Raw genomic sequence first — 22,232 nt, 5'->3', positions numbered from 1 at the left:
AAATTATTCAATGGAACGTCAGAGGTCTTCTTAGAAACCTGGATGACGTACAAGAACTCATACACAAACACAATCCAAAAGTGCTGTGTTTACAGGAAACACACCTAAAATCAAAACACACAAACTTTCTCCGACAGTATATAACTTTTCGCAAAGATCGCGATGATGCTATCGCATCATCGGGAGGGGTAGCTATAGTTATCCACAAAAGCATTGCGTGTCAACATTTACAGCTCCAAACGCCTCTTGAAGCAGTGGCAGTCCGAGCTGTCCTCCTAAACAAACTCATCACCATTAGCTCGCTTTACGTACCCCCACACTACAAATTAAACAAACATGAATTCCAGTCATTTATAGACGAATTGCCAGAACCTTATGTTGTTCTTGGCGATCTCAATGCGCACAGCTCCCTGTGGGGTGACTGTCGTATAGATGCGCGAGGTCGTCTTGTTGAACAGTTCCTTTTTTCTTCTGGTGCGTGCCTTTTGAATAAGAAGAAACCCACCTATTACTGTCTTGCAAATAATTCCTTTTCCTCAATTGATCTCAGCATAGTTTCCCCGTCTATACTGCCTGAACTGGAGTGGGAAGTTTCGAACAATCCTTACGGAAGCGACCACTTCCCCATACTATTAAGAACACTTAAAGAAAACGAATATCTACCACAGGCTCCTAGGTGGCAGGTTGACACAGCCGACTGGGAGAAATTCCGAACCATAACTAGTATATCATGGGATGACATGTCCTCGTTACAAATTGATGCTGCTGTGGATTACCTTACAGCTTTTATTATAGATGCCGCATCTAAATGCATACGTGAAGTAAGTGGCTCGGCATGCAAACGGCATGTCCCGTGGTGGAACGATGAATGTAGAGTCGCACGTAGGAATCAAAACAAAGCGTGGGGGTTGCTACGCGCTTCGCCCACTGCAGAGAATCTTGTTAACTTTAAGAAAGTTAAGTCTCAAGGCAGGAGAACCCGCCGACAGGCTAGAAGAGAAAGTTGGGAGAAGTTTTTATCAAGTATAAACTCTTATACAGATGAGGCCAAAGTATGGAACAAGGTAAATAGAATTATAGGGCGACAAACATATTCGCTTCCTCTGGTAAATACACAGGGCGATACACTGCAAGACCAGGCAGACTCACTTGGGGAGCACTTTGAGAGCGTATCAAGTTCAAATCATTATTCGCAATCCTTCCTGAAATATAAGCAAATAGAAGAACGTAAGCCACTAACAAGAAAATGTCGAGAGAATGAGCCTTACAACCGTTCTTTTAGTATTGCCGAATTAAGAGCTGCCCTGAGCGCATGCAAGAGCTCCGCACCAGGATCTGATAGAGTCATGTATGAAATGCTCAAAAACTTACACAATGACACGCAACTTACACTACTCACACTTTTAAACACCATCTGGAATGCAGGGTACCTTCCAACCGCGTGGAAGGAAGCCATTGTGGTCCCTGTTTTGAAACAAGGCAAAGACCCTTCCTCAGTGGCAAGTTACCGCCCGATAGCCCTCACAAGTTGCATTTGTAAAGTGTTTGAAAAAATGATAAACCGGCGACTCATTCATTTCCTTGAACAGAGCAAAATGCTTGATCCTTATCAGTGCGGCTTCCGAGAAGGGCGCTCCACAACTGACCATCTTGTACGTGTAGAAGCAAATATCCGGGACGCGTTTGTACACAAACAGTTTTTGTTATCCATATTCCTAGATATGGAGAAGGCGTATGATACGACGTGGCGTTACGGAATCTTAAGAGACTTGTCGGAAATGGGCATCCATGGTAATATGCTAAACCTCATAGAAAGCTATTTGTCCAGTCGTACATTCCGGGTAAAAGTCGGTAATGTACTTTCGCGTCCTTTTACGCAAGAAACGGGTGTACCCCAAGGAGGCGTGCTCAGCTGCACACTCTTCATCGTGAAGATGAACACGCTTCGCGCTTCATTACCACCGGCAATCTTTTATTCTGTCTACGTGGACGACATTCAGATAGCTTTCAAATCCTGTAACCTCGCAGTGTGCGAGAGACAGGTACAGCATGGCCTGAACAAAGTCTCAATGTGGGCAGACAAGAATGGATTTAAGATCAACCCTAACAAAAGCTCTTGTGTTGTTTTTACAAGAAAGAGAGGCCTGGTTCCGGATCCTTCCTTAGAACTGTGTGGACAACGAATACCTATCATCAAAGAGCACAAATTCCTAGGTATCATACTTGACTACAGACTCACTTTCGTCTCCCACATTAAACATCTTAAAGAAAAATGTCTAAAAACAATGAACATAATGAAACTTCTATCCCACACTACGTGGGGTAGTGACAGGAAGTGTTTATTGAAACTCTATAAAAGCCTCATTCGATCACGATTAGACTATGGTGCCGTGATTTATCACTCTGCCGCCCCGAGCGCACTAAAGATGCTGGACCCAGTCCACCATCTAGGAATCCGGCTGGCCACTGGTGCTTTCTGAACGAGTCCCATACAAAGTCTATATGCAGAATCGAATGAGTGGTCACTTCATATCCAGAGAACATACATCAGCCAAACATATTTTTTGAAAGTCCACTCTAATCCTGAACATCCCTGTTTTAACACCATTAATGATATGACATATGCTACACTGTTTCGTAATCGTCCTTCCGTAAGACAGCCTTTCTCGCTGCGTGTGAGGGAGCTTAGTCATGAAATGCGTGTTCCACTCCTCGAACTTCGGCTAATGCATCCAGCCAAGCTGCTACCTCCTTGGGAGTGGCAGCTCATACAATGCGATGTATCTTTCATGCAAGTTACGAAACACGCTTCAGACATTGAAATCCAAATGCATTTCCGGGAACTCCAGCACAAACACTCCTGCACGGAGTTCTACACAGACGCATCGAAGTCACACGACGGGGTGTCCTACGCAGCCGTCGGGCCATCCTTCTCGGAAACCGATGTACTACATGCGGAAACTAGTATCTTTACGGCTGAGGCCTACGCACTATTGTCGGCTGTGAAGCATATCAGAAAATCAAAACTCCAGAAAGCAGTCATATATACGGATTCCCTTAGTGTTGTGAAGGCCCTGATGGCATTCTGTAACCACAAAAATCCGGTAATTAACGAACTCTATTCTGCTCTGTGTAAAGCGTATATAGGTAATCAGCATGTCATCATATGCTGGGTGCCAGGTCATAGGGGCATCGAAGGTAACGTCCTGGCGGACCAGATGGCCACGTCAGTTGCATCACATTCTGCTAATCACACCGCTGCAGTTCCTGTCACAGACCTGAAGCCCTTCTTACGGAGGAAACTACGGAACCAGTGGCAACGCCTATGGGACGCGGAAACAAATAATAAGCTCCACGTGATAAAGCCACAGTTACGATTCTGGCCTTCCGTAACAAAATCACGCCGGACAGATGTCCTATTTTGTCGTCTAAGAATAGGACACACATTTGGCACACATAACTATTTACTCACCGGAAACGAGCCTCCAACCTGCGGTAGATGCGGGGAGAGGCTCACCGTCCTCCACGTCCTTCTGGAGTGTCGGAAAGCCGAATATGAAAGAAAGAAACATTTTCCCATAGCATACCAGCAGCAGATCCCCCTTCATCCAGTAATGTTACTCGGCCCAGAACCGCTATTTGACACCGTCGCAGTTCTAAGTTATCTGAAAGATGTTGTGTTTCATGTCTTTAGCCCCACATGTTCGTAGCGTCTCCTCTCTTCAGAGGATGGCGCTATGATAATTACTTTGAATAGCACATGCCTCTAGGCCCTTGTGGTTCAAGGGCTCTGGCGAGGCAGCAGTGCTCCAAGTAATTTTACCATCTTATATATTTTATAATTTGCATCATCCTTCTACGATGGATTTTAATGTTCATAGTACTCGTCATTAATCATCGCCATAATTTTATAGCGCGTAGATTTTACGCACTTCACAGCGACTATTTTTAGGCCACTTTACAGCCAAGTCACATCTTCCATAGTACATCAACATTAAAACTTGTCATGGTGCTCTTTGGCCAAACCTGGCCCTTGCGCCACTAAACACAACACATCATCATCTCTCTGCAACCAGCGTCGCTCACTCCCTTCTCGACGCCGTGATACGTCACAACGGCGCTCTCCGACGACTTCTTACAGACCGGGGCCGCTATTTTCCTTCATAGGTTGTCCAGGACATCTTGCGCACGTGCCCTACGAAGCAGAAGTTTACGATGGCGCATCACCCTCAGACCAACGGCCTCACAAAATTGCTCAATATGATTGTCACAGCAATGCTCGTTATGTACGTCTCTACCGACCACCGTGACTGGGACGCCGCTCTGCCGTTCGTCATATTCACCTACGATACGTCCCGCCATGATTCTTCTGGTTTCTCTGCATTTCTTTTTCTATTGTATGGACGAGACCCTATACTACCGTTTGACAGGATCCTCCCAACTGTTCTCGATAAAACGTCAGGATGAGCCCGAGATACAATGCATAGAGCTACCGAGGCACGTAAGATTGCACGCCTGCGTCTGACTACTTCCCAAGAAAAGCAACAACGCATACGTGACGCTTGTCACCACGATGCCCACTTTAACCTCGGGAACATCGTGCTTCTCTGGAAACCAGCATGGAGACTTTGTCTTTGTGAGAAGCTGATTACGTCCTACTTAGGCCCATACTGTGTCTTGTGCCAAGCGGCGGACGCGACTTACAAGTTACAATCTCTCGATCCTCCTCCGATATCGATCACGCCTCTCCACTGAAGCGATATCACAAATACCCTACGAAGCACCGGGAAAACGCATTTGCCACCGAGGGTCATCATGCTACTAGACGCTTCGGTAGCGAACAATGATGAGAGGACTGACGAAGACGACGATCGCGGATAGTCGCGCGCACGGGCTTCATCGTCTATGCCTGTCTCATGCGCGTCGTATATATGTGGTAAATACATGGTCAAGATTATTTTGTCCCTGTTTAATATATATATATATATATATATATATGTATATATATATATATATATATATATATATATATATATATGTTACGTAACCGAACTTTGGCCAAGCCTGATTCTCTAGCTATCATAATCAGGGCCGTGATGCGCAGCAGTGCTCGCATTCGGACTTGCAGTAAAGAAAGAGAGAGGGCGAGGGAGAGAGGCTGCAGTTTTTCCAGAAAAGCGAAGTGGTATTTCTGACAACGAAGTGTAAGTCAATTACATGAAGGAAGGTTATACGACTGATAGACCCGAGTCTGTGGGTAGTGCGAGGGGACTCGGGCTATGACGTCTATGACGGCTAGTCGTATCAGAGGGTCGTTTTAGTGAATACTTCTTCGAGGACAAAGGAAGTTCCTACAAATGCGACTGGTAATAAAACTAATAAAACTAACGTTACCCACACACATACCTATATATATATATATATATATATAGATATATATATATATATATATATATATATATATATATATATATATATATATATATATATATATATATATATATATATATACACACAGATATATCGGTATGTGTGTGTAACGTTAGTTAACGCTTATATAGATATATCTATGCGTTCGGAATCTGGTCAACCGCCCCTCCCCGCAGCATAAAGACTATCCGACACACTAGAGCGCACTTGAATTCGAAATACTTACCCATCTTTTAGTTACAACAGTTTGCCATGACAACATGTAGGTGGACTATTTCGTGCTGAGACATTTTCACAGGTATCATTTGATTTCTTAGCGCTCAGTCAGGCCATTTTTCCATCATTTGCTTCTCATATAAGACGTAGTTAATTAAAACGGTTGGTGATATGATCTGTAAAGTGTAATATTGATTATGCGAGATCTGGATATCCCACATGCAGGAAAGAAACCATTGTATCTAGACGTCTGCAACACTGATAGGTACTACGCCGCCCAATGTCAGGAAGGTTTCTGAAGTTTCTGAAGGAAATAAAATGTCATAAAGCAAGGGAAATCGTGCTGCTTATGTAAACATTTTCATCAAGTAAGGGTTATTGATACCGAACACCCTTTATATTTGTGAAATTTATGCAGTTTACTCTTGTTTATGCGATACCTTTATATCGCATTATAATAATGCTTGCATTTCATGGAAAGGGTTAGCTTATTAATGACCAAAATATATTTTCTACGTATGCAGGTCGAACTGACTTGGTAACAAAATACCTACTGTTCACTGGTTCCGGTAATAACTGCGGCGTCGTTAAGGTGGAAACATGGTATCCAGAGGGTAAGTATTTCTAAAGACATCTACTTTACCAGGCAGGCGATCTACGTTCAGTTATCCCTACTAACACGACTAAGGTTTACTAGAGAATATGAGGAATGGACAGGCTAGCGAAGCACAAAGGGCATGTTCAGAGGGACACCCAAATCGGAATGCATATGCACACACTAAATCTAAGTAATTACGAGCAAAGTTTGAAAAAAATTATATTGTGGAACGCCACCGCAATTCAACCTGCACAGTTAATCCAAGGTCTTGCCCCACATGTGCGCACGAAGACTAATTATTAGCTAACTTGTGAATACACATGTTAGCTAATAAGTGTTGAAAAATGTGAGCGATTCTGGCGGGGTACCGACAAACACACCGAATTTAGGGGAAACAGTACGGCAGCCGTACCACGAAGTAGCCGCTGCACGTTTATATTAATACGAAAGAAGTTGCGTTGCCCAAACGTTTTTTTTCTGAAATACAGTGCTGCTGAGGTACAAGTTTGATAATTTTTAAATTACAATAAATAACTTTCCTATTCGCAGATCAGATATTTGTAAACGTTAGCTTGATTTCTTCGAAATATTCTAAAGAACACCTGCTGGAGTAGGTTTGCTTTTAGAATTGATGACAAAATTTGTGAGTTCTTACTACTGTTCTGGCCTGTTTCTGTTTTAGCGCCCAAAATTATTTCGGTCTCTTTCAATATGATTCCTTCCGCCGTTTGCCAGCACTACAAATATAGCCGCTGACAAAGAAATACCTACAAAGAAATGCCAACGTCCAAAAACTCAGTGCACCTTCTTTTTACTTTTGGGAGAGAGCTGGACTAGCTGCAGTTCCTTCACAGCCTAATGACTGTGGTCGGCTAGCTCAAGTGGTAGACTAATTGGAAAGTAAATCGTGGTTGCTTCATGCTAAAATAATGTCTTTGTCAGAGCAGTGACATCAGTGTATACTATATTACGTGCGTAGATGGTGAGGTTTCATCCTGAAACCAGTGACACAATGACGGATTTGTATGGATAATATGTTCGCCAAAGACAACAAAATCAGATAAAGAAAAGTTGGATAGGCGGATGGTGGGACTTATCTCAATATTTGTGAGGGAACCTGCACCTAACCTTTTCTTTCTCTCGAAGCTTCCTTGCAGAATGTCAGGCAAATGAGCAAACCTAATTGGTTGGCAGATCTTATAAACTGGTTGTTTGAAGGGCCCCTTTGCGCAGCAAGCACACCGTCCTCAGGATTGAGCGTGAGCGAAACGTGTATACCAATCACATCATTTCGTTTCTACCAATCACAGAGAGGCGCATGTCACGTGCTCTCTCCCAAGCATAGCTGGTGCGCCACGTTTCTTTCATCTGTCGCAAAGGCGGCGCCCAGGGGGGGGGGGGGTGAGCAGGTGAAGGGACCACCATGTCTACAAGTGTACTAAGAAAACGGTACTTGGTAAAGGAGCAGAGCGCAATGCTACAGTGGCGTGCATCGTTTTGAATGAATGCAAATATGGCAAGGGCGCTAGAGATAAAAAAGAACCGGAAAGCTCGCCGTCGTGCACAGCGTTCGCCGCAAGAGTTTGTCGGTAAAGCTAGTTTGCCTTCAATGCTATCGCGTTTTCCTCTTGAATTGGAAGCTTAAACGTCTCCAAAGTTTTTCGTACGTATCCTCTGACTGTCCACCACACATTGCGCTGTGCTTTCTTAGGTAAAGCAGCCGTGGAGAAACCAGCACCAGTTCAACGCCGAATGCGATCCCGGTGCTTTCTCTTCAATGTACCGGTTCCGATGCCGGATGACGCCGTTATCGACTCTATCGAAGAAGGCTGACGTGCCGGAGGCATTCAGGTGGAAAGTCCTCGCGCGACGCTTTCAGAAGTTGTCATAAGAGGCAGATGGGCCACATCAGACTTGCGGCAATTTGTCACGTCCTACTAAAGACGAAAGACACAGTAGAAAAAACTGTGAATCATAAAACTTGTTCTACGCTGAGGGAACCAGATCGCAGAAAGGCAGATGACGCTCAAAGCACCACTGTAGTGGCAGGCACGACTCTGCCCGCCGCTACCGTTCACCTTTATCTTCCGTTACCGTACCGTTCCTTCATCTACCGCTACCGTACCGTACCTTCATCTACCGCTACCGTTCACCATCACCAGAAGAGAGAAAGTAGGCGTACCCAGCGACAACGTATAGCAGTGAGCAACTGCAGTAGTAACATCCAAGTTATTTTGAAGAAACAATTACTCGTGATGTGTTATTCAGAATGTCAGTTCTCAGCATGCAACAAGTAGCTCTCACTCTATTCTTTAGTGACAATGAACACTTTTTGTGTTTGTGGGCTAAACATAAACGTGTGCTTTGCCAAAACATTGCTTTGAAATCAATATTCCTGTTGTCTTTGCTATTGGTCAAAGAGGTACCTAACGAATAATTTGCAAGGAGATTGAGGAAAATGTGAAGGCGCGTGTTCAGCTGACGGTTTATTTTGGGGACAGGGAAAGGAGGTGATCTAAGAGTAGCGGTTTGTGCGGCGACGTCAGCGAGTAGGCCACGCGTAGCGGACAGCGGCTATGTCAATGCGGTCACTGTGGTCAAACGAGATCACACTGGGATTAGTGTTTGTCTAAACAAAATGTCATTAAAATTTGCCAAGGGTTGTTTAATCAAATGATTTCTGACTTTCCCGTGTTACAAAATATCGTAGCATACCCCGAGTGAAAGCTTCCTTTTAACGCTATAGATCCACTCGATGACATCCCTTTAGTGCAGCTGGTAGTTTTCCTTGTGCTTCTCTGAAACTCATATGCGCCTCCTTAACAGACGCGCTTGCTTCCCTTCAGGGGAATCAAAAATCGGGTGAGCTGCCATAGCATCATAATTACGACGGCCCTAATTTAGCTCGATCCGTTTCAAATCTCAACCTGGCAACGTTTACCGTTCAAACGTTATCTACTGAGGCGAGTCTAGCAGTACTATTGGAGAAATTAGAGGGCAGTCAATTGGATATCATAGGGCTCACTGAAGTTAGGAGGACAAATAAAGCATATACAGTGCTAAAAAGCGGGCACATCCTGTGCTACCGGGGCTCAGCGGACAAACGAGAAAAGGAGTCGGATTCCTGTATAATAAGGATATAGGTGGTAACATACAGGAATTCTATAGCAATAACGAGAGGATGGCAGGTCTTGGTGTGAAACATAATAACGGGTACAAATTGAACGTCGTACAGGTCTACGCCCCTACGTCTTGTCATGATGACCAGGAAGTCGAAAGCTTCAATAACGGCGTGGAATCGGTGATGGGTAAAGTCAAAACAAAACACACTATACTGATGGGCGACTTCGATACCAGGGTAGGCAAGAAGCAGGCTTGAGACAAGTCACTGGGGGAATATGGCCTAGGCTCTAGGAATAGCAGGGGAGAGTTATTAGTAGAGTTTGCAGAACAAAATAATGTGCGGATAATGAATACCCTCTTCCGCAAGCGGAAAAGCCGAAAGTGCACGTGGAGGAGCCTGAATGCCGACACTAAAAATAAAATAGACTTTACACTCTGCGCTAACCCTGGCATCATACAAGATGTGGACGTGCTCGGCAAGGTGCGCTGCAGTGACAATATGATGGTAAGAACTGGAATTAGCCTAGACTTGAGGAGAGAAGGGAACAAACTGGTACATAAGAAGCCGATGAATGAGTTAGTGGTAAGAGGTAAAATGGCGGGATTCCGGATCAAGCTTTAGAACAGGTGTTCGGCGTTGACTCAGGAAGAGGACCTTAGTGCTGAAGCAATGAACGACAATCTTATGGGCATCATTAAGGAGTGTGCAATAGAAGTCGGTGGTAACTCCGTTAGACAGGATATCAGTAACCAATCGCAGGGGACGAAAGACCTGATCAAGAAACGCCAATGTATGAAAGCCTCTAACCCTACAGCAAGAATAGAACTGGCAGAACTTTCCAAGTCAATCAACAAGAGTAAGACAGCTGACATAAGGAAGTATAATATGGATAGAATTGAACATCCTCTCAGGGATGGAGGAAGCCTAAAAGCAGTCAATAAGAAACTAGGAATTGGCAAGAATCAGATATATGCGTTAAGAGACAAAGCCAGCAATATCATTACCAATAAGGATGAGATAGTACAAGTGGCTGAGGGGTTCTATAGAGATTTATACAGTACTAGTGGCAGGCACGATGATAATGGAAGATAGAATAGTCTACAGAAATTTGAACTCCCATAAGTAACGCCGGAAGAAGTAAAGAAAGACTTGGGAGCTATGCAAAGGGGGAAGGCAGCTGGGGAGGATCAGGTAACAGCAGATTTGTTGAAGGATGGTGGGGACATTGTTCTAGAAAAACTGGCCACCCAGTATGCGCCATGCGCCATGACCTTGCGCGTACCGGAATCATGGAAGAATGCTAACATAATCCTAATCCATAAGAAAGGGGGCGGCAAAGACTTGAAAAATCATAGACCGATCAGCTTATTGTCCGTTGCCTACAAAGTATTTACTAAGGTTATGGCAAATAGAATCAGGAACACCTTAGACTTCTGTCAACCAAAGAACCAGGCAGGATTCCGTAAGGGCTACCCAACAATAGACCATATTCACTATGAATCAGGTGACAGAAATGTGCGGAATATAACGAACCCTTATATATAGCTTTCATTGATTACGAGAAAGTGTTTGATTCAGTCGAAACCACAGCAGTCATGGAGGCATTACGGAATCAGGGTGTAGACGAGCCGTATGTAAAAATATTGAAAGATATCTACAGCAGCTGCACAGCCACCGTAGTCTTCCATAAGGACAGCAACGAAATCCCAATAAAGAAAGGCGTCAGGCAGGGAGATACGATCTCTCCAATGCTATTCACAGCGTGTTTACAGGAGGTATTCAGAAACCTGGATTGGGAAGAATTGGGGATAAAATTTAATGGAGAATACCTTAGTGGCTTGCGCTTCGCTGATGATATTGCCTTGCTTAGTAACTCTGGGGACCACTTGCAATGCATGATCACTGACCTGGACAGGGAAAGCAGAAGGGTGGGTCTAAAAATAATCTGCAGAAAACTAAAGTAACGTTTTACACTCTCGGAAGAGAACAGCAGTTTACGATAGGTAGCGAGGCACTTGAAGTGGTAAGGGAATACATCTACTTAGGGCAGGTAGTGACCACGGATCCGGATCATGAGACTGAAATTATCAGAAGAATAAGAATGGGCTGGGGTGCGTTTGGCAGGCATTCTCAGGTCATGAACAGCAGGTTGCCATTATCCCTCAATAGAAAAGTATGTAACAGTTTTGTCTTACCAGTACTCACGTACGGGGCAGAAACCTGAAGGCTTACGAAAAGGGTTCTACTTAAATTGAGGACGACGCAACGAGCTATGGAAAGAATAATGATGGGTGTAACTTTAAGGGATAAGAAAACAGCAGATCGCGTGAGCGAACAAACGCGAGGTAATTATATCTTGGTTGAAATCAAGAAAAAGAAATGGGTATGGGCCGGACATATGATGAGGAGGGAAGATAACCGATGGTCATTAACGGTTACGGACTGGATTCCAAGAGAAGGGAAGCGTAGCAGGGGGCGGCAGGAAGTTACGTGGGCGGATGAGATTAAGAAGTTTGCAGGGACAACATAGCCACAATTAGTACATGACTGGGGTATTTGGAGAAGTATGGCAGGGGCCTTTGCCCTGCAGTGGGCGTAACCAGGCTGATTATGATGATTGTGATGATGATGATGATGATGATGATGATGATGATGATGATGATGATGATGATGATGATGATGATGATGATGATGATGATTCAAATGCTGCATCTGTATACCCATGAAATAATTTATTTCCATACTTGCGCACCCAATGAACTGTTCCTTAATGATATCGAAGATCACGTCAAAGCACAATCAATATCCATTAGAGGAACACGTGGGCTCAAACGGCGCTTCACAGTGAACTGATAAGCCACAGTAAAGAATTTAATAAATAGAATAGAAAACATTGATAACTACTACTCAAGCATAAACATCAATATTGCTCTTCGGAATTTATTGAGTATTTGCGAAAGACCCAAAGAAGAGAGGAAGCAGAAATGGAGAAGACAGGATGATCCATTGAGCGTAAATCAATATAAGAACAGGAACACGCCTCGGTGGTCCCCAAGGCCTGTTTGTTCAAGTAGACATAAGTGTACAGCAGGAAGGTTTAACCTGGACAAGACAAGTGACAAGGACAAGTGCTGTACACTTCCGATTATAAATCAGCAACTTGGCTAATCAGCCATGCTGCCTTGTTGTAGCAGCTTCACCGTTGGCCTTTCTTGCGATCTTTCTAGGAAGTCCAGGAAGCACAAGCATGATTCCGTGTTTTTGTTTCAGGCCACTTTTTTTAAAGGCGTGTGGCAGCAATATCAGTAGTGGTTGTTCTGCAATTTTTACAAATATACTCCTTGTTAAGTTTCTTGATTTGGTTTTGCATTACAACACAGACAATTTTAGAGCGAAGCTGCTTAAGGCTAGAGTTCCATGGATTTTTCGTGTCCAAGAAATCTGCTAATGGAAAAACTCAACTCCCAAAGTTGATGCAGAATCGCTTCATTCTATGCAAAAGCGTATTCGTCTCACCACTTGGATATGCCTTTTCAGTATATTAGTTGTCAAGAGGCAGCATTTTCAATATCAGTAGACTCTCAATAAGATAGAAATCTTTTTTTTGCTTGTTAACAGGGGTGTGAGCCATTGCATAAGGAAGCATAAGTCATTCATTGTGTGGCATGATCGACAAATTTCTCGTTGGGTAGACATAAAAATGTTTTTTGCATTTGACAGTACATGTGACACTAGAACGCCTCTGCGTACCCATCGTCACGATCAGCACGGGTCAGGATAAAAAATGTGTTCCTGCCTTTCTAAAAAATTATGTCTGACCTCTGTGGCGTGTGCTAAACAGTTTCCCTGGTCATCCGCCCTCACAGAGTGGAAAGTCTCATGATTTGTTTTCCTCTTCAATACAAGGTTACCTCCAATACAAAATACCTTCTTTGGTTTGAACACATGCACACAAATGGCTTGATGGTGCTTTTTTATCTCCCCCAGCAGTAATTTCGAAATTCTTCAGAGGTGCGCAATTTGATATGCTTTGCTTCGCGTTACTTCTCCAAAATTTCACCTCTTCGTTTTTTATATGGCTACTCCAGTTTAATATAAGTGGATGCTGCAGCATACCTCACCGATTCGACGGCCAACAGCGCAGAACATCTAGGTTAATCATTACTGCAATTCCGAGAAAAGTTCGATGAAAGCGCGGTAAATTCAGGGTTATGAGAGCCTGCTACAATAAAGTACCTTCACTAATTATACTGGTTTCTGTCTTTCGACCTGTGCGCCGACACGGCAATCAAAGCAAAACAACATTTGCCCATTTAACATTATCATACAACACATATTTTTCCAATTCAGTGAACGATAACTGAAAAATTCATGAAAGGTTTCATTACTCTCATTACTCGCATGCCTGCGCTGAAATTACAGGCATTATTGCTGCAATGATGCTTGATATTTGTACCACGAGATGTGGTGCGTGGAATTATTTACAAAACAGTTCCTGCAACACAAGCAACGGACTATATTGAAGATACTTATTGCCTTTTTTTTCGCAGGCCTCCCTCCGCTCGCTAAGGATGCAGTAGGCATAAAAGAAACTGGTGATTTCACAGGTGAGAATAGCTCAAGAAATCTATACATTGTTATGAAAACAAATTTTGATCAATACGGTCCATGCGAAAAGGAAAACCTCCATCTGAGTAAATATGCCGGTGTTTTTATGCCAGCCTTGTCGGACGTCAATGCGATATAGCGTAGTTTCGAGTAAGCAATATCAAAATAAAAACAAAGTGCTCGTGCAACATTTCTTTGGCGCATAAATTCGCTGTAGTATTATGCACATGCTACTCCAGATACTGTCATGTTAAACTGAAAAGTATGCCTCTGAGATAATTAGTACATGCATGTATTGAAAATGTTTCATTTTGGATGTACCTTATATTTCAAAAGGGAATATGCTGATACAACGCATATGGCAAGTGGTTCGCGACGCACGCAATGAAATGCGGTAAAACAAATTCCATGCTTAAACTTGTCTTTATTTTAGTCCAACCTAACATGCAATCTCTTGGTATGTTTATTTCGTTTATATTTTAATTCAGAAACACGGAGTACAACTTTATAGTCACGAACTGTTTACGTTTATTCTCAACACCGTTCAACAAGCTATGCCGAAATGCAAACAGCAAGTCATGCGGATGCACAATGCCATAGGGGGATGAAGAAATTGTATGTGGGAAAATGCCATGCTACTTGTTTTTCAAGCGTATAATGGTTACAAGGAACTTGCTCACAGAGAAGCGTGACACATCTATAAATATATTTAGAAATTCTATGCCATACCCCTTAGGTCATAGTTGCAGATATTCATATTATAAATGTTTAGCAGCTGCAATTAGATAATGAACTGAGCTTTTCAATATTAGACGCTGCTGCATTAAAAGCCAGTGCGCTTGAAAGATGCATACGATGCTACAATATATGTACACACATTGGGAAATATATGTACACCAAACCTTTGTTATGCCGAACTGGAATGATGGGCTGGAGTTACTTCCGTATGTTTATTGCATCATTATATCCACTAATGATGTTTACTGCATTATTTATTTATTTATTTATTTTATCCTCAACCTTTGCACATTGGGGAGGTATAGGTAATAAATGTCTTCTGAGGTGCACAATTTTAAACATACATGGAAGACGACTATGGTGTCCGCGGAACCCCAAAATTGCCACGTTTGCGATAAAATTGGAATTAAAGCACAAAGCAATATTTCCCGTTCGCAACACATTATTTATTTGCACTTGACACGCCTGCCTTTTATAATTCTGATTTGATAATGATAATTCGCTCACACTTTCCACTTGATAGAGTGTATAAGCGCGACTGGACGAGGACGAAGAAAGAAACAGATACACAGACACAGCGCTTCACACCACTTGACTCGTCTAAGCGTCTCGAAATCGGCGAATAGATGACGCCTTCGAAGAAGCACGCTTGAACGCTTTGTCGCAGATAAAGTCCGTTGTGCTCGAGGAGCCCGTGACAAACAACTTAGCATGCCGACTACCCATTTTATTAGTGCCGGTCCACTGCTATCACGTGGTGCTGCTATGCCCCTGCGGCGGCCAATGAAGGTCACCGCGCCTGCTTGGTTTTCCCGACTCATGTCATTCTAGATTGCACCGCCTGTATACGATGGAATATCGGAGCCTTGGCCTAGATGCACCAGTCAGCACGGCACGCCATGATGCGAGAGAGAAATGGATGGGCTGGCGTTTCGCACCGCCACGCGCATACAGACTGCAGTTGCTTTCGCGTATTTGACACAGTGTTGAGCTCATACGTGAGTAACGTGGGATACATTGATCGACATTTCTAGCGAAGCTTGCACTGACTCACAAGTTTCGGTGACGTTGTGGCAGCACAAAAAAAAACAAGTGGCTCCCAGAGCAGAGCAGCTGTTTGACAGGGCGGCTTCATGAGTTGACAGCTGTGCCGACGCCGGAGGGTGAGTCATTAGCAAGGATTTCAGTTGCATAGGAGCGTGCTCATGCAACGCGCGCTACCAATGGGAGCCGCTTCGCTTCCGCCTGGCAGAAAAAGGGCAGGAAAGGGTTTCGCGCGCGCAGCAGCGGCTTCATTTCCGTTCAATTTATAAACGAAAAACGGGTGGGTGGCCACGCGTGGTGCGTTCCCCCGAGGAACCGGCAGCCTTTGACGAGCGGCGGCGAGAACTGTCCCGTGAAAGGGCTCTTCGTTGGCGCACTCATCGAGCAGTTAGAGCCGCCTGAGCCAAGGCAATCCGACAGCAATGAGAAGACCCCAACCTCTGGGAGCGGGAGACCTAAGCAATCCGGCATCGTAACCTGTGTGTTACTTAACCCTGGCGAAGGTCAGGTGCACACATGACAAGCTTCGCTTAACCCCTTTTTATTGCGATAGCAACTATATAGACACCCCAGGCGCATCTCTGCCGTCTCCGTCGCTGTGAGGTTCCGTATGAGTGTAAGCGTGTCAGGGTGAGCCGATGAACGTGGTCCAATCTCGCGTGTACAAGCGAGGAACGCAGCCCGGATGGTTGCCCTCGCGTTTGGAGTGCGAGCCAGGGGGGTGAGGTGAGAGAGCAGGAGAGTTCTTCTCTGGCGGCTGCTACGGTGCCTGGTTGTCCTCCTCGCCCGCCGCTCCGTAGAGAGCGGAGACTACCGCGGCGTCTACTACGCCGTTGGCCATGCGAATTGTGGACACCGTATTAGACACTTTGGGGAACGCCATAGGGACGCATTGCCGGCGCTCGTGTGTCCAGAGACCAATGTGCGACGTGGCTTAAGTGCGCGCCGACGCAGGACTCACCTTCAAAGCGATATGCGATGTTTGCAGTGTGCGCGTAGTGCCGATAGCTTTGTATGCGCTATGCTTTCGACGTTTCTTTCGCACTGAAGCGAGACATGCATGAAGGTCAATTCGCTTGCTGCTGCCGAGATTCGTCACTGCAGAATTTTAACAGTGAGTTTCCACGCCAATCGAGCTAGGTGTGTTCTTTTTTACCTGTGCGCGCGTGCCACCATGCTGGTTAATTTAGTTAAAATACGTTGACGGGCTAGTTGGTTTGAATCCATGATAGAATATCTATGCGCGACTGTACAAGGACGCAGAGAGGAGCAGACACACACAGACAGCGCTGTTTCTGTGTGTCCCAGTTGATTCACGCCTACACATTGTATTATTGCTAATTTCATTTCATTTCATTTTATTACCTTAAAAGCCCCATAGGGGCATTACATAAGGGGTGGACATACATATATTTATTATACATCATTTTAAGAATAACAGAGCATAAGTAACAACACACGTTGTAGGCGAATATTTGTAAGCGAATGTTTACAAGTGTATACGGCCGATAAAACTATTATCCTTACTTCCTACAGCTATCTAATAATTTGCTTTCGCAATCGGCGCTTCGCTTTTAGGATGGAACTGCGATATTTTTTCGGTAAGGGAAGGGTTGGCTTTTTTTTCAGCACTTTCGCGAGGTATGAAGACCCTTTGCTGATCAATTTTGATCCTAATGTACGTTTGCTTAGGTATTATTGACGATGGCGTGCTTCCTTCCTCGTGTAGGTGCCGTCTAAACTTCCATCTTAAAAGGATTATACCAGGCAGTAAAGATTTCGAAGTGGCATATCGGCAGTTGGTCTTCGATGGTTGACCTGCGTGGCTGTGGCACATGTAGCATAAGGCTTTCCGCTTTGCAATGTGCCATCGGTGCTCTGCCAGTGGCACGACCGTTAGCGACAGGAGGAGTACATGCCGTTTCGGCATGCTCTGCGTATGCACCGCCCTCCAAGAGCGAGAACTGAAAGTCAAAGGTGAAACCAACGCCCTCCAAACATATTAAAAGAAAAGAAAAAAAGAAAATTATGGGGTTTTACGTGCCAAAACCACTTTCTGATTATGAGGCACGCCGTAGTGGAGGACTTCGGAAATTTCGAGCACCTGGGCTTCTTTACCGTGCACCTAAATCTAAGTACACGGGTGTTTTCGCATTTCGCCCCCATCGAAATGTGGCCGCCGTGGCCGGGATTCGATCCCGTGACCTCGTGCTCAGCAGCCCAACACCATAGCCACTGATCAACCACGGCGGGTCTGAAAGAAAAGAAACCACGAAGTTTCGGCTCCCACGTGGGGGCCTTGTTCACAATGAAAGTAAACGAAAGAGGGAGATGATTCTGTACGTGTGAATATATGGCGCAAATAGTGGGCATGAACAGAAGGAAGGCTGCCGTCATTGCGGTGTAGCGTGGTATCAGTAGTTCGGATTCGTAATGACTCGACATGCAAATGCGAGGTTAGAGAGAGAGAGAGAGAGAAAAAATGATAAATGAAAGGTAGGGAGGTTAACCAGGACTGAGCCCGGTTGGCTACCCTACACTGGGGAAAGGGAAAGGGGGTTAGAGGTTAGATTACTTTCAGTGGCTAGCACATGCGCCTTACGCCAGTGAATACCATGTCCTTTTGTTGCAGAATGTTCGGAAAGAGCGTTAGGAGAAGCTTTTTCTTTTTTCACATTATGACAATGTTCCTTGATGCGCGTTTGAAGATGCCCGTCTCACCGGTGTAGACGTAACTACAGTCTCCACAAGAAATGTTATATACTGCACCTGGTATCCAGGTACCCAGGTATTGTCATCTAACACCCTTCCTTTACTGTCATTATGAACAAACAGCCCCTATGGGACCCTAAACGCCTTGGTTTCTTTACTTTTAATATTTTTGGTTGGCGCCCGTTTTACCTTTGACTATGAGCAAGCCCGACAAGACGATTTTTTGTCGAACTCTTATTTTCAACGAGAAATGAAGCTTGCTCCGTAAATAAATATCTTACATTAAAGACCCATAAACCGCCATCAGTGCATGAGGAGCTAAAAAGGTTTAATTTGCAGCATACTCCATTGTCAGCTCCCTTAATAAGCCCCCGTGGTTGCTTAGTGGTTATGGCGTTGGGCTGCTAAGCATGAGGTCACGATATCGAATCCCGGCCTCGGCGCGCACATTATGGTAGGGGGCGAAATGCGAAAACACGCGCCTTCTTACATCAAGTTCACGTTAAAGATTTCCCGGTGACCGAAATTTCCTCACTGCGGCGGGCCTCATAATGAGAAAGTGGTTTTGGCACGTAAAGCTCTATAATTTTTTAGCTCCCTTGATAGTGTCATCAACGACGAAGTGCAATTGTCATCATGCATCAAGATAACACTCGGGCGTATTAGGCGACTGAGTAATGCCGTGCTACAAAAGAACAATGCCCCTACATCACAGCATTTTGTGGAAGCCGCCACACTCGTTCTGCTCTATCAGCGCACCCGCTACAGAGCAGCGGTGATCGACTCATTTCTCTCGGCGGAAGTCGGACGTCCGGCCTAGGCAGAAACAATAGCTTGATGGTGGCGAGATTAGCCCTATCACTGACCTTCAAGCACTCATACCACACTACCTACCTCGCGTGCTGACGATCTTGTACCTAAAGGACGGCATATTCAAAAATATACACCGATTCAAGCAATCAACAAAACGTACTGGTAGTCTCGGGCGACTTGTCGGTCATCAATATATTTCCCTACAACGCAGAAGACAGATCTAGGCGCACTGGCTTCACCCGACATTCACCAAAGTGCAGGATAATACCTCGTTCTGGCCATGGCTTTACGCAGATGACCTACATGATGTTTAATGCTGCCATTACCGCGAATTTCCGCGACGAGAGACACCGAACCGTGAAACCACTCTAAAATCTATTCTCCCAAGATAATAATGACATTTCAGGACATTTTAGTGTGTGAAACATTGGTTACAAGTAGGACATTGTGCGGAGGACTATATAACTCGTTATCCTGAGACAGGCGCCCTCACAAAAGTAAATGCTTGTGATGTAGGGAATTTGTCACATCATGTTGCGCAATGATGCCCCATCCACGGTAATTGCAGACAGAGCGACGGCGCTATGGGCAGACCTTATCAATGCGATTTATCCCACTAAGTGAAACCGGGCATTCAAAAGTAACTGCTTACCGCCCGCAGACCAATCTGCTTATGGCGTAGATAAGCAACGCCCTCACAGACACTATCCTCATCAGATCATATCTTGATTTACGTAATCTTTCCCTCAGCACAGACATATTCTAAACCGCGATGTTGACTCTATTTAACCCGAAGAGAAGGCGACCAGCTCACCACTAATGCTTGCCCGATTTCGAAGCGCGCTGAGCAAGTTTTCAGTTTGTACAGGCGCACGCTGTTGAGCAGCAGTTTGGAGATGCAGCACACCGCATTCGCAACAGACAACTGTTTATAACTAAGGAGTTCCAGTTTGGCGTGGACCCCTGTTTGCCTCCGTGACTTCTGGGAAAAATTTTCTAGGCGTACCATCGGTCCATATAGGGTTGATCGCATTCTTGGCTTGATAGAGAGAGAGAGAGAGAGAGAGAAGACGATGCATAGAAAGGCTGGGAGGTTAACCAGAGGCAGTTCCGGTTGGCTACCCTGCACGGGAGAAGGTGACGGGGGATAAAAAGAAAAAGGGAGCGGAAGGCGGAGATAGAACGAAATAGAGACGAGCACGACCAAACCGCGTACACGGTAGGGGCGGCGTTCTTAGTCTATCGTGAAGCCCCGCAGACCGCAAAAACCTTAATGAAGCGAGTATCGCCTTTAGCGTGGGTGTTCTGAGGGAGTACTAACCCAAAGCTTCGAATTCTGATAGTGGACGATTGTCCGACTGGTCCAGTACGCTGCACAGCACTTGTCTCTGGGCACTATATCGCGGACAGACACAGATAACATGTGCTAGAGCCTCATCGATGTTGCTTGTGGCGCACATGGGGCTGTTGGCCATTCCATATGGAAAGCATATGAGTTCGCAAATACAACGCCTAGCCACAGACGGTACAGTATGGCCTGTTCACGTCGGGGTAAGCCACGCTGTAGTCGCATCTGTATGTCCGGAGACAAGGAATGCGAACGACACATGGCGAAAGCGTTCGAGTCCCACAGAAGCAAAGTACATTCACGGGACATCAGTCGCAGCCCAGCCGCAGTGTCTGTTCGCGAAAGCGGAATCAAGACACGTCGGTCACTTTCATGTGCACATCGGGCGGCTTCGTCGGCTTGGTCACACCCGCTGATGCTGAAACGTCCTCGAAGCCATTGAAAGATGATGTTGTGTCCCTTGTCATGGCTACGATGATACATGTGTCGAATTTCTGAGGCCAGTTTTTCATTGGGTCCGTGGCGCATTGGGCTTTGTATGCACTGCAGGGCTGCCTTGGAGTCATTAAAGACTGTGCATTGTTGCGGTAGTTCCGGATTATTGAAATCGAGTGCAGCACCTAGTGCCGTAAGTTCAGCGCCTGTTGATGTGGTCACACATGAAGTTTTTCATTTGATTCTTCAGATTTTGCCGGGATGATGACTGCAGTAGCTGAGCTGTTGAGTTATTGGGGAACCATCTGTGTACATATATTGCCGGAATCTGTGTACGTTGTGAATGTGTTCCAAAGTTGCGTCTTTCAAAGTTTGCAACGGCGTTCCCGCTTTCTTTATGATTACTGAAATTGTCAATTGCACTTGCAGCCGGTGCAGACACCACAATGGATCTGATAATCGTGTAACAGGCGTAAACTCTGATGGCATGTAGGACTGATGTCTTAAAACACCTTTGGCAAAGGTTGAATGTGGCCTTTTTGCTGGCAAGCAAGCAAGATGGTGTCACGGAATCCGAGTCAGGTGTCGGGTACGGGCGCTCAGGACATCTGCATTTATATAGACTGTCAAAAGAGTGTCTCCGGCAAAGGCAACTGCCGCAATCGATGACGTAGTTTGGGGAGACCGAGACAAGTTCTGAGTGCTTGTGCTTGCACACTCTAAAGTTTGCAGATATTTGTAGCGCGAGTATTTCCTAGTGTAGGTAAGCTGTACCGCAGGAAGCAAAAAAACGTGATTTATATAGTGGCAACATAGATAGTACTGCTGCGCCCCAAGACTTCCCGCTGAGAAACGCAAGAAGGTCCACGACGGCGGCTAAACGCTTTGTCATGTACGAGACGTGAGGGCTCCAAGACAAGTCCCTATGAATGGTGACGCGGAGAAAGTGGTGTGTTCGTCTATATCGTACAGTTTGCTCATTATACCGCAAAGCATACGGGGTCATCGCTTTGCGAGTAAAGGCAACGAGTGCACATTTCTCAGGGGAAAGCTCCAGGCTTTGCCTTCATAGGTATGTTGACACGGCTGTTGAAGCCTTCTGAAGTCGTGCGCGGACTTGTAGACGTGTCCCTCCTGAAGCCCACATGCTAATGTCGTCTGCATAT

At 45.1% G+C, this 22,232-nt stretch overlaps 1 long non-coding RNA gene across 1 annotated transcript in view; it reads left to right on the top strand.

The window, feature by feature from the left end:
- LOC140219336 (uncharacterized) overlaps nucleotides 1-22,232 on the top strand; it is a 35,089-nt gene that overhangs the window by 8,495 nt on the left and 4,362 nt on the right. The window contains exons 3-4 of the long non-coding RNA XR_011895538.1: nucleotides 6,171-6,260; nucleotides 13,919-13,975. This is a non-coding gene — a long non-coding RNA (uncharacterized lncRNA). The remainder of the gene's footprint in view (nucleotides 1-6,170; nucleotides 6,261-13,918; nucleotides 13,976-22,232) is intronic.

The sequence above is a fragment of the Dermacentor andersoni genome, chromosome 7 (assembly GCF_023375885.2).
Source record: "Dermacentor andersoni chromosome 7, qqDerAnde1_hic_scaffold, whole genome shotgun sequence".
Lineage (NCBI taxonomy): Eukaryota > Metazoa > Arthropoda > Arachnida > Ixodida > Ixodidae > Dermacentor > Dermacentor andersoni.
The sequence above is the reverse complement of the archived record's forward strand: the minus strand, read 5'-3'. Positions and strand labels throughout refer to the sequence as shown.